Below are 13,078 nucleotides of genomic sequence, written 5' to 3' on the forward strand. Positions count from 1 at the left end.
TCGGTTGCGGGCACATCCTCAGTAGGGGGTGTGCAGGAGGCAGCTGATTGATGTTTCTAACTTTCTATCCCTCTCCCTTCCTTTCTGTAAAAAAATCAATAAAATATATTTTTTAAAAAAAGCCCACTCCTTAACCAAGCCATTCTTCCCCCAGGCTAGACTGACAGGCCTCTGTGGTCCCCATCGTGGCTCTTACTGCGCATGTGCTTACCTCTCTCTTTATCATTCTATCCCTACCCACGTCGATCTGCAGGGGAACTGATGGGCAGTTCCCTGGGGAGTGTGTGAAGCTGTAACTTCCTGGGGAAGTAAGCAGGCTTATGTTCCCTAGTTGATCATGTGAAATACTGTCCGGTCCCCTTTGCTTCCTTCCTTTATTAATGTCTAGCTACCTCACTAACAGAACTAAACAGGTAAGTACTGCTGCTGAAGATCACATGACTTCTTGACTCACATTCCCTTCCTGAGGCTTCCTTTACAATGATAATTTTATTTAGACTTAAAACCAACAACACGATTGTTCATAAAGCAAAAAGATAGATTGGACAGAGCCTTCCTTAATGCCAAGGGCTAACAATAATTGAGTGGTTCAATTTCTATTCATTTTTCTTAAATCTCTGATTGCTTACACAATAATTTTCTTCCCCAATCAATTAGTCTAACAATTCACATCAATATTTTATTTTTAATGGTTGACTACTCATTTCATTAAAAATGTAAGTGCATTAGCTCAATGTAAAATGATTCCAAAGGGATAGCCTTATTTAAATATTCATAACATGAAAATTAATAAATCTGTGCATAGTGTTTGCATTTTTAAAAGGCAGGCTGCTGTCAGATGTATTTGGTCCTAGATGAAATTCACTAAGTTAAAAACCTTGAGCATCATCTTTTTATTGATTCTTCTTTACAATAAGACAATGCAATAGAAATGTTATGAGAACAGTATTACTATCCAAGGACTCATTGCTTCTCTCAGCTTACCCACTTATAACCATTTTCCCTTTCTCTCTGTCTTTCTTGCTACCCTTCACTCCTATCACCTGAATTCTGACCACTAAATCAGCCTGCCTGAAATCAAAGAAGTTGAATGTTGGATGTGCATAATATTTATTTTCATTTTACTCAAGCTCTCTCTTCTCCTCATACCCCCTCCCCGCAATAAAGCCAATGAGTTAAAATAGTGCACAGCAAGCTTTAGGGAAAACTGTTTCCATTGGGTTTCCTCCCAATTGAAGGATGAGGCACACACTTCATGAGGGTAAAGGTGTTTTTTGTATGTTGGTTTATGAGTATATTTAACTTTAAAATCAGCAAACTTGCCGAAACCGGTTTGGCTCAGTGGATAGAGCGTCGGCCTGCGGACTGAAAGGTCCCAGGTTCGATTCCGGTCAAGGGCATGTACCTGGGTTGCGCACACTTCCCCGGCGGGGGATGTGCAGGAGGCAGCTGATCGATGTTTCTCTCTCATCGATGTTTCTAACTCTCTATCTCTCTCCTTTCCTCTCTGTAAAAAATCAATAAAATATATTTAAAATAAAATAAAATAAAATCAGCAAACTTGACAAATCTATTGATTAGAAGGTCAAAGAATCCAGCTAGAATAGGGCTCTCTCATAAGCTATCAAAGCCTAGAGAATACCATTGTCATCATTCACAAAAATTAACTTGAAATAGATTAAGGACTTCAATGTAAGCCATGGAAAAATACACCTAATAAAACTCCTAAAGAAAAAGCTCTTTGACATTGGTCATGGCAATGACTTTTTTAATATGATACCAAAAGTATAGGCAACAAAAGCAGAAATAAACAAGTGGGACTATATCAAACTAAAAAGCTTCTGCACAGCAAAGAAAACAAGTAGCAAAATGAAAATATATTGTCAACCATATATTTGATAAGGGACTATTATCTAAACTATATAAGGAACTCATATAACTCAATAGCAAAATCTCTATATATAAAAGCCTAATGTGCACATTGTCCCTGCAGGAGTTCAACTGGGAGACCGATCGCTTGCTATGATGTGAGCTGACCACCAGGGGTCAGCGTGGAATGAATGAAGGCTCCTGCTGGCAGCTGGCAGTCGTGAAAGGGAGGCCCCCCGGCCAGCAGCCGGAAGGCCCCCATCAGCCCTGATTGCCAGTCAGGCCTAGGGACCCTACCCATGCATAAATTTTGTACACTAGACCTCTAGTAATAATAATAATAATAAGAAGAAGAAGAAGAAGAAGAAGAATCTGATTTTAAAATGGGCAAAGGACCTGAATAGACATTTTTCTAAAGAAGATATATAAATGTCCAACAGATATATAAAAAGGTAGGGGCTCAACACACTAATTATCAAAGAAATGCAAATCAAAACCACAATCAGATCACCTCATACCTATCAGGATGGCTACTATAAAAATAAAAAAGAAGAGATGATAAATATTGGCGAAGATGTGAAGGAATGGAATCCTCATACACTCTTGGTATGAATGTAAACTGGTACAGCCACTATGGAAAGCAGTATGGAGGTTCCTCAAAAAGTTAAAAATAGAACTATCATATGACCAAGCAACCCAACTTCTAGGTATATATCCAAAGGAAAAGAAATCACTATCTTGAAGAGATATCTGCACTCCCATATACATTGAAGCACTCTTCATATCAGCAAACTTGACAAATCTATGCATTGATTAGAAGGTGAAAGAATCCAAGTAAAGTAGGACATCTCTGATAAGCTACCAAAACCTTGAGAATGCCATTCACATCATTCAGCAAAATGGATACCTAAGTATCCATCTATCGATGAGTGGATAAAGAAAATGTGATATATATAATGAAATTTTAAAGAAAATTCCACCAGTTGCAATAGCATGAATGATGCTGGAAGGCATTATGCGAAGTGAAATTAGCTGGACAGCAAAATAAAACACTGCATGGTATTACCTTACATGTGGAATCCAAAGAAGAACAAGTTCTCTTCCAGTTCTACGTTATGTATAAAAAAGAGTAGATCTTTGAAAGAGAAAAGCCCAGGCTAGACTGGCAAATATGTGGTACAAAAGTGGCGCCATCCTCCCCCATTGGGGCCCCGATCACCCTCCTTTACTTGGAGCCCTTACAGAGCCTCAGAATCCTTCTCTACCCTCTCCTTCCATGAGCCTCTGCCAAATGCCCACCATCGGCTCATGAGTTGCAATTTACTTGCTATCCCTGAAGGGGAAAAGATCAACAGAAGAAAAAAATTCATTTCCACGTAGGCAGGGCAGGGCAGAGCTCAGCATAATGACGACCGGGTTTCAGAGACCTCCACAGACATCAGGCATTGGAGGTCAAACTCAGGTTTGAGGCCGAAAGAACAGAGAAGCCTTCAGAACAGCAAGGACAAGATCCCCAAGTTTGTTTGAAATGGAACCTGAAATCAAACACACGGACACGTCTGTGTTTAGTTCTCAAGATGTGGAGCTGCGTTTGTGATTCAGGTCATCCTCTATAAATTACGTTCTTCTTCTGGGCCAAGGAAGGAAAGAAAATACTCAAAGCCATACGCTGTATTTATTTGATTTTACTGAAAACGTATATGTTCAGTTGTTCTATTGTAAATGAGGCACATGTGGAATCCATATATATAGGGGAGAAACAGATGGTGCAGTCTCTCCCCGCATGTGTCCACAGGGGCTATGAAGTCTAAGATATACAAAGAATCGAAGGTTTGGAGAGAGTGTGTATATTATTCACAGCTGAAAAATCCTGGAGTCATCGACTTCAGAGTTTCTCCAAGTGTGGTCCACAAACCACCTGCCTCGGAACCTCCTGGGGTGTCTATTAATATGCAGACCTCCTGAATCCTCTCCTTGCAGCTCCACCAAGCCTGATTCTCGGCCAGTGACCTGTTCCTAGTCGGGAGGGAGCCTCTTGAAGCAACAAATGTTACTCTGTGACTCTGGGGACTGAGGTCTGTGCTTCTGGGCATGACTGTATTTCATAGACAGATATAAATACATTTTAGACTTATCAGGGGCTTTAATATTCTCTTAATCCCTCCCTTCCTTTATCAGCGAATTGTGGCTCTACTAAGTTGGTGCTATTTTTGGTCATTAATCTTTCTTCTAGGTTTGTAGCACATTTTGTCTAACTAAAGGGGAAGCTTCTAAAATCATCCCTGTTACATCTGAACTTGTTTTTGCCCCCTAAGTCATTATAGCCTCTTCGCGGTTTTCCCGCTGTGCCCTTGACACCATTGATTTTATGGAATCTAAATGGGCAAGAATGAGCTACCGTCAAAATGAACAAGAGCAACGCTGCACAGTTATACCTTCTCCTTTCACCTGGAGGCTGCCCCGAATCCCAGCTGATATGATTAAGTGGGAATACAGTGGTTCTCATCATCACGGAAGGGCAGCCCCCTCGGAGGAGAAAATTATGGCACCTGTTGAGTTGCATTAAAATCACTACCAAAAAGGGATAGAGAGTAATTGGGTAATATACCGTAGGTGGCGGGAACCGAAGGGAGAATTTCAGAAATTGAATGTACGAAAGGTCTCAACTTGGGGCTCCGAGCGCAGAGCCTGAATTTGTAGATTCCAGCGATGGCTGCACAGGATAAACGCCTGAGAGGTTGGAGAGCATTCGAGCATCAGTTCACAAAGGGTGGGAAGTCGCCGTCCTCTGAGGAATCACCTGGACCATCCCGCACAAACTAGGGGCTACCGCCTGCACATGAACAGTCGGTGGCCGCAGGATTGAGCACGCTAAGCCAAGCGCCTGGAAACACTGATCACCCAATGGGCTGTGCGGTGTAGAGTGATTTTCTGCTGGAGAGCTACTTCGGCTTAGCGTGGGCGTCCTCTGAGCTGTCCTTTGGAAAAAGAGCTGTTGTCAAAATATCTGCTAACGGGAGAGTCTTGCAGGTTTTTTGTGTTGCAAGTTGTTAAATGCCACCCTAGAGTAAGAGTTTATTAAGATGACCCTTGTGGTGGGGCTGAGAGAAAGGGATGTAACTGGAGATGCTGAGGCCTCTGGCTGCCTTGGTAGATAGGACAGTCCTCCCTCGGTATCTGGGGGGTGGGTTCCAGAACCTCGCGTGAATACTGAAATCCACTGATGCTCAAGTCCCTTATACAAACTGCTATAGTATTTGCATATAACCCATGTACATCTTCCCCTATACTTTAAATCATCTCCAGATTACTTATAATATTTAATAGAATGTAAATGCTATGTAAGGAGCTGTTATACTGTATTGTTTAGGAAATAATGACCAAAAAACTCTGTACAAGTTCAGTACAAATGCAGCCATTCTGGGTCTAACTATATAGTACACATCAGCAACAATGTAACATTTCCCCCCAAATGTTTTCCATCTTCAATTGGTTGATTTGATGAGGCTGCAAACCCTGCTTTGAATTTTGTAGATGGTAGATGTGGACAAAGGTACAAGGGACCTAGCCTGATACCTGGGAGAGAAATAAGAGGGCCGTAAGCCATGGCTTTGTGGAAGATGACAGTCATTGAGTACTCTCCGTGCACCAGTTACTGTGATAACAATATTTTAAAGTTACTACTGTTCACACACTGCTAATGTTAATAATAACATATAAGCACCTAATACCATCTGGCATAATCCCCACAAGGAGCTCATGAGGTTCACATGATTGTCTCTATTATACAGAAAAGCAAACTGCAGTTTAGAGAATGAAACTGGTCAAAGTCACGTGGTCTGATTCCAAAGAACCTGCTTATAACTCCTATTCTACATGCTTTGCATTTTCAGTGGATGATGGCACTGAAGACTCACAATAGCTCTATATGATGGGTGATCTTACAGAGCCCATCATATGGGCTAGAAATGGAGGCCTAGAAAGCTTAGGGGAGGTGTTGCCTACAGGGACAGCTCATAAGTGACAGCTCCAGAACTCATGCCCAGGTTCACCTTATGCTAAAGCCTGCCTCTCAATAGATAACAATGACAAGGTTGGGAGGGTAACTTTCCATGGGTGGGAAAGGTGACCTTCAGTGCAACAACAAACAATGGCTGAGACCTTGTCTTGCCAGGTGCCACCCCAGCCTGGATCTAGCATCACCCAAACCCTGGCTGCAGGTGTGCAGACAGACTCTCAGAGTTTAAGACAGAGTGTACATTCAGGTGGGACAGAACCAAGTAACAAAATGCATGGCCCAGCCAGTAATGGGTGGTCAGGAAGGCAGGAGAACAACCCACCTTAGCAATGCTCACACAGGCTTCTGTGATTCAGATGAGATCTATACCAGCCCCTCAGAGTGGGCAACCTGGGTTGGGGCACATTCTCCCTGGACAATGCTGAGATATTCATAAGAGATACTCCCCACAAGGTGCTCGTAGCTCTGTGGCCGACTATCCCTTCCCCAAAGGCAGTATCTTTAGGTGAAGAAACAACATTTCCAAGCCCCTGGTATTACTGAGCCCTGCAGGGCTGGAGGCAGTCTCTCTTAGATGAGTTTGCAGAGCTTGTGAATAAGTTTTACAGTTTAACTCACAGAGTAGCAACCTTAATTCCAAATTCTTTGGGCAGCTTTGAGGGACTTAGCTTATACCAACTCCCAAATATGAAGATGCGACTGAGGCTGGCCAGCATCTGTGTCTGCTCCACTGTTCCCAGCCCCTGAACACACCATGTCCTCTCCCCGTTCTACACATTTACTGATGGGATAACCTCCATCTGACCCCTGCATCCTCCGAAGTACATCTCAAGTCCCAGCTCCTGCAGGGAGCCTTTCCTAACCATCCTCCCCATTACTGATCTCTCGTCCTCTGAGAGTCTACAGCACTGAAAGATAACAGGACATCATTTAGCCTCTAATTGGATATTGGCTAGTATTGATCATGCTCTCTTCCTGTATGTTCTACTTCACCAACTAGACTCTAAGCCATTTAAGACTAGAGAATGTATTTCATATTTCTCCATCCTCCACCATTAAATCCAGCACATTGGGAACATTTGGAGGCACTGGATAAAAAGGCGCATATTAAATACTTCTTTGATTCTCTGAAGATCACCATATTTTCTATGCATCTCAAATCCCCTTCCTCCAAAATCCTTCCTTAACCACTTTGGCTCACACTGATTTTCCTGAGAGGGCTCTAGTCTCTTCACGAATGAGATGGCCAAACCTCCGAAACTAGTGACAAACCCAGACTGTGGCAAAAGAGCCCCATAAAGCCACTCTGTGGGGACACGCAGTCAGCCATGTGCCTCAGTGGTTGGGCACTGCACAGCTCCGGGGTGTCATCACCCACACCCTGAACAAGTGCACCTGGCCACCCTGTGTGACCCCTTAACTGAGTTTCCATGTAAACGTCAATAAGTATATTTGGAAGACCTTCAGCAATTCTCGGAGTTGGAGAACTTGGAGAGCTAAGTTAGGGCCCCTTTCTGGGCCCCCTTGGGTTCTGGCAGCTGAATGAGAGCAGTCACAGATCAGGAACCACGTGTTCACGGGAGTGAAATCTCCTCCACCACCATCATGTGGACATACTCAGCATTCCCTCCTATCTCCAGCAGAGCCCCGGCTCCTGGCACCTGTCAGGAAATCATCAGTGCACCCAGCCTTGCACACAAAAGAGATGAGATTGCGGGACCAGCCACTGCACATACTTGAAAATTCCAGGCTGTGCTTATCTGACCTGACATTGACCTGGCTTTGGAGACAGTCTTGTTTCCTCAGGGGCAGTTTCGTGCTAGAAAATGGTTCTGTGTTATAAATGACCATCCAATCCTACTGGGCAGAGCCAGGCTCCTGGAAAGTGGCCTCAGGAACCTTGAATGGAAGTGAGGACAGACCTGACAAAGAGCAGGTGGGCCTGAGAGCCCTGGGGTCTTCCATGGAGGATGAGTTCCGTGACATCTATCTGTCCACATGGGAGAAGAGACACCCCCACATTATCTGAGCCAGGACAGGATCTCTGGCACCTCATCAATGATACATCTCCCCTCAGTGGAAGGCAGCCAGGAGCCCTTTCAGGCCAGATAATCCAGCTTGATGTGTTAAAAGGTGCCTGGGACCTCGAGAGGAAGAGAGTAGAGGCTGGACGCTTTAAAACATGAGGGGGGCGTGTGTGTGTGTATCCTTGTGTTGGATTGTGAGTGGTAAGAATAAAGGAGAGTAAAGGATTTCCTCTAAAGCAGAGGTTCTCAACCTGTGGGTCTTGACCCCTTTGGGGGTCGAATGACCCTTTCACAGGGGTCGCCTAAATACATCCTGCATATCAGATATTTATATTATGATTCATAACAGTAGCAAAATTACAGCTATGAGGTAGCAACGAAAATAATGTTATGGTTGGGGGTCACCACAACATGAGGAACTGTATTAAAGGGTCGCGGCATTAGAAAGTTTGAGAACCACTGCTCTAAATGCTAAAGCTTGGATATTGCGGGGCTCATATGTAACACCCAGTTTCTCCACCTGAAATCAGAATTTGTAGAGAGAGGGGTGCAGACAGTCACCAGTTGGAGATCTCTCTAACAAATAAGCTGCCTGGTAAGCGTGGTTGCGGATCTGCAGCCTCAGGGCTGCGCTGACTCTTCACCTCTGAAATACCCACATGGACAGAGCTCGGCAGGCCCTCCCCACAGGCCGGGCCCTCAGCAGGCACCAGGCGCCAGACTGGACCCCCTTTGTGATTATCAAATCCCACAGTAGGAAGGTCACCTTGTCCAATCTCCTACCCCCTGAAAAGTTCCCTCAAACAGGCAGTGGGTGGGGAGGAGGAAAATTGAGTGAAGGGGTCAAAGGTGCAAATTTCTAGTTATAAGTCCTGGGATGTGGTCATGGTTAACAATACTGTATGTACTGTTTACCTGAAAGTTGCCAAGGGAGTAGCTCTTAAAAGTTCTCATCACAAGAGAAAAAACTGTAACTGTATGAGGTGATGGATGTTAACTAAACTTACGGTGGTAATCATTTTATTGTAATATATACATAAATCAGTTTAGTACACCTAAAATGAATACAGTGTTCTATGTCAATTATATCTCAATTTTTAAAAAATTCCCTCAACAACCCCTTTTGGGTAGTTGTTTGCATAGCTTCTGTTTCCCATCACCTCCTTTAGCAGCTGCACTGAGTCCCATATTAGTTTTTGGACTGTGATCTCAACAAGCTGGGTGCTTTGTGGCAGGATTGTGTTTAATTTCATTTTAAGCTTCACTGATGCCTTGCTCCTTCCTTTAAGATGCCTGTGTTATTACAGATCATTCTGAAAGATGCTGAAGGAGTTAGGTTCTCCTTGCTGAGCCACTGAGGGGGGATTCATCTGAGACAGGACTAGGCTGATGGGATGGGGTTGAATATGCGCTTGTTGGTGGGGTTACAGCAGGACCCAGGGTGAGAAGGTGGAATTGCAGCTCCAGGTTGCTGAGCCCTGGGCAAGGAGAGAAGACGTCAGAGTTGGGGAAGGTTTCCCATGAAGGCCCAGAGTCATGGCTCAAGCACCAGGTGAATCCCCTTTCCTTACCTGGGTTGCAGGGTGACCATTAGTCTTCAGCCTTCTGCTTCCTTGTAAGATCCTGGCATCTTGCTGTATTTGCACAGGAACTGGGCCACAACTAAGGTGCTTGAAAACCCCAATAGGATCCTTCTGAACCTAACAGTCCCTATGTGGACAGACTTTACATATATTTAAGACATCAAATACTTCTGTGAAGTACTTCCATGTACATAACAATAGTAATTAAATATTAAATGCAGTAGAGCACCAAGAATACAGACAGAATGGAAACAAGGTTCATTGGGCCCCAAGTTACAGAAAGTTTAATAGTATTTCGAGTTATTTTCCAGCCATCATCTCAGACACTGCGGTGATGTTCATGAAGATTGGGGAGCTCCTCCTGCAACTCTTCACCCCAAACTTAGAAAACATGCTCCGATGGAAGCACATGAGGTGGGTCTTGCTCCTTTGTGTGGCTTTGGAGGGTATACAGGAAATGGAAGAGAACGTGGCTTTAGGAAGTGATACTGCTCACGAGTCCAGTTTGGTTTTGGGCTCCTGAGGCTTGAGCATTAACCAGCGTAAAATAAACAGGTACATGGAAACTGTATCTCTGAATTGCATTCTAACCACCATTTCCATCTATTTCTCTCTGCCCTTTAATATACTTGGAATGACCCAGTTTGGGCTAGAAAATAAGTCTGAGTTTGTTGATGAAATCCAATTGTATAGATGTGATGGTGTTCACAAATCCTCTGAATTCAGTCTTCTGGAATTTTCTCAGATTGAAATCAAATGCTCACACTCCTGCCTGGCGCTCAAATTTCAAGTCAGCAGTATCTGCCGTCACACACAGCCTGCATGTGACATTTCTGTAGGAGGTTATCACAGCGTAAGGACCATGTGAGTACCCGGGGCTTCTCTAATTAGGTTTTCTTGACACTTGTTTTGTTGCATTCAAATCTCACGGGCTGATCAAGTGACTATGCTGTTCAGTGACCGGAACAAAGACAGCTTCTTACAAATGCCTGCCCTTGTTTCAAACCCATTCTCCTGCTACATAGCAGCATTGTTCACAATTGTCCAAAGGCAGAAACAACAACCAACAGATGAATAAATACATAAACAAAATGTGGTATACACATACAATGGAATATTATTCAGCCTTATACGGAAGGAAATTCTGACACACGCTACAACATATCCTTAAAAATATTATGCTAAGTGAAATAAGCCAAACATAAAACAATACATATTATATGATTCCACTTGATGAAATATCTAGAATAGGCAAATTTATAAGAGACAGAAAGTAGAATAGAGGTTACCAGGGGTGGAGAGCAGGGGATGATGAAGAGTTATTATTTAACTAGAGGCCTGGTGCACGAATTTGTGCATGGGTGGGTCTCGCTGGGTGGCCTGCAGGAATGGGGCCGAAACCCGCAGTCCAACGCCACCTGCAGCTCTTACCTGCCACTCCTGCTCATCCTGGTCCCACTGTGCCTGCCAAGGGCTCGCGCCCAGTCAGTTCCAATAGGGAGAGGCTCACGCTGCCTTAGCAGTGCTCACTAGCCAAGAGCTCTGCATCTGGTACTCTCCCAAGGGGAGTGGCCTGCAGGATCAGGCTGAAATTGGCTCTCCGACATCCCCCGAGAGGTCCTGGATTGCAAGAGGGTACAGACCAGGCCAAGGGACCCCACCAGGGCATGATTAGGCTGGAAGGGACCGAGGGAGGTCTCCAGGGCATGTCTGGCCCATTTCAGTCCTGATCCGCCAGACCCCAGCAGCAAGTTAACTTACCAGTTGGAGCATCTGCCCCCTGGTGGTCAGTGTACGTCATAGCGACTGGTTGATCAGTTGACTGCCCCCTGGTGGTCAGTGCATGTCATAGCGAGCGGTTGAGCAACCTTAGCACATCATCAGCATATTGCGATTTGATTGGTTGTTCTGCATTTGGTCTATTTGCATATTGCCCTTTTATTATATAGGATGGGTACAGAGTCTCAGTTTGAGATGATGGAAAGCTCTGGAAATGGATAGTGGTGATGATTGTACAACACTGTGAGTACATTTAATGCCCCTGAACTATACACTTAAAAATGGTAATGTTATGTGTGTATATTTTAGTGCCATAAAAATAGTAAAACAAAACAAAAAGGGTACGTGAAGGGCCAGAAGTAGAAGGATATCAGGTAAATTATGCCACAAACACTGCTAACTAGGGAAGCCAGCATTCCAGGTGCCTGCAGCCTATAGACACTCTCAGAAATCACCATCTCAATCTCACTACATCTCTGTGGGGGATAATGTCCCATTTCACCAATAAATAAACTGGGGCATAGGAACATGGACTCTCCCAACGTCGGATCATTGGCCAGTAGCAGACCTGTGGCTTCCACACCTTTCTTCACACACAAAGTGGTGCTTTTCCAGCTGCTGCAGCGACCCCCCTACAACGGTCAGCGGGAGCCTCACAGAAAAGCCGCCCATGCATAGGACCGGTGAGGAGGGCTGACGAGGCAGTCAGGGGCGCCGGCCAGAGGACAACAGCCTGGCCCGCAAACCCCAACTGGCCTCGCTTCCCCCGTCCCCAGGAGGAAGAGGTCACCAAGCTTTCAGCCGGGTTGACAGCCTGAACATGCATTACTCTGAAGACATATCCTGACTATACAATAACTGGAACCCCAACCTCCCCGCCTCCTTAAAGCTCCTGTATTCAGGGATCTTTTCAAGACACAGACACCGAGTTCTAATATTCTTCATGTCAGAATCCAGCGCTTCTCCAACATTCAGTTCCCTGGGCTGTTTTTCAATAAAACTTTTTCAGTTTGACTTTTGAATACAGCATCGTGGGCACCAGATCACTACTTGCAAGTAGCACAAGGAGTTTCCCCCACCTGGTGGAATGCATGCATATCATTTTCACTTTATATGTGAGGTCAGTCTCTTCGGGGCCCCGTTCAGCAGAGAGAGCCATACATCTCCAGGTTTTATGGTTGCAGAAGTCACTACATCAAACCATCCACTGGCTTTTTCTGAGCAAAGTGATCCATCTGTGTAATTAATCTTGACTGCTCTCCTGCCAGGAACTGGCAAGTTCAGCTCTGCCTGTTGCTATTCATAGCAGCTTGGGAGATGGCACGGAAAGCACCTCGATTCTGATTTTCACCCCCAAGTCATTCACCCGCGGCCTTCCTCTTTGCCTGGCACTCCTGCAAGTGAGCTGTTAGTTAATCTCCCCAAATTGTTCTTTCCAGACAGTGGCTGCCTCAGGGTGGGTGCCAAGGCCAGGCCACCTGTACTCTGCCTACTGTCCATCTGTCCTCGATTTCCAGGACTCTGTCTCTGGAATGTGAGCCCTGGGTTCCCAGGTCTGGCAGCCTGTTTGCCAAACGCCCGCCCACTGCAGCTGGAGGAGGCAGTGGTCCCGGTGGTTAGGAATATGGGCTCTGACAAGATGCTGCCATTTTAACTCTGGCTTTATGGTGAGCATGTGCTGTGGTGCTGGGAAAGCCTCTTACCCTCTCAGTGCCTCAGTTTCCTCTTCCATAAAATGGGCATAGTAATAGTGTGCTGGGCTGCATATTTGGCACTTCGGCCAAACGGGTCATGCTGTGCTG

General features: G+C 44.9%; 1 pseudogene; it reads right to left on the reverse strand.

Moving 5' to 3' along the window:
* The window catches only part of LOC102764082, a 16,301-nt pseudogene that overhangs the window by 2,290 nt on the left and 933 nt on the right, over positions 1–13,078 (reverse strand).

The sequence above is a fragment of the Myotis davidii genome, unplaced genomic scaffold (assembly GCF_000327345.1).
Source record: "Myotis davidii unplaced genomic scaffold, ASM32734v1 scaffold93, whole genome shotgun sequence".
Taxonomy (NCBI): Eukaryota; Metazoa; Chordata; class Mammalia; order Chiroptera; family Vespertilionidae; genus Myotis; species Myotis davidii.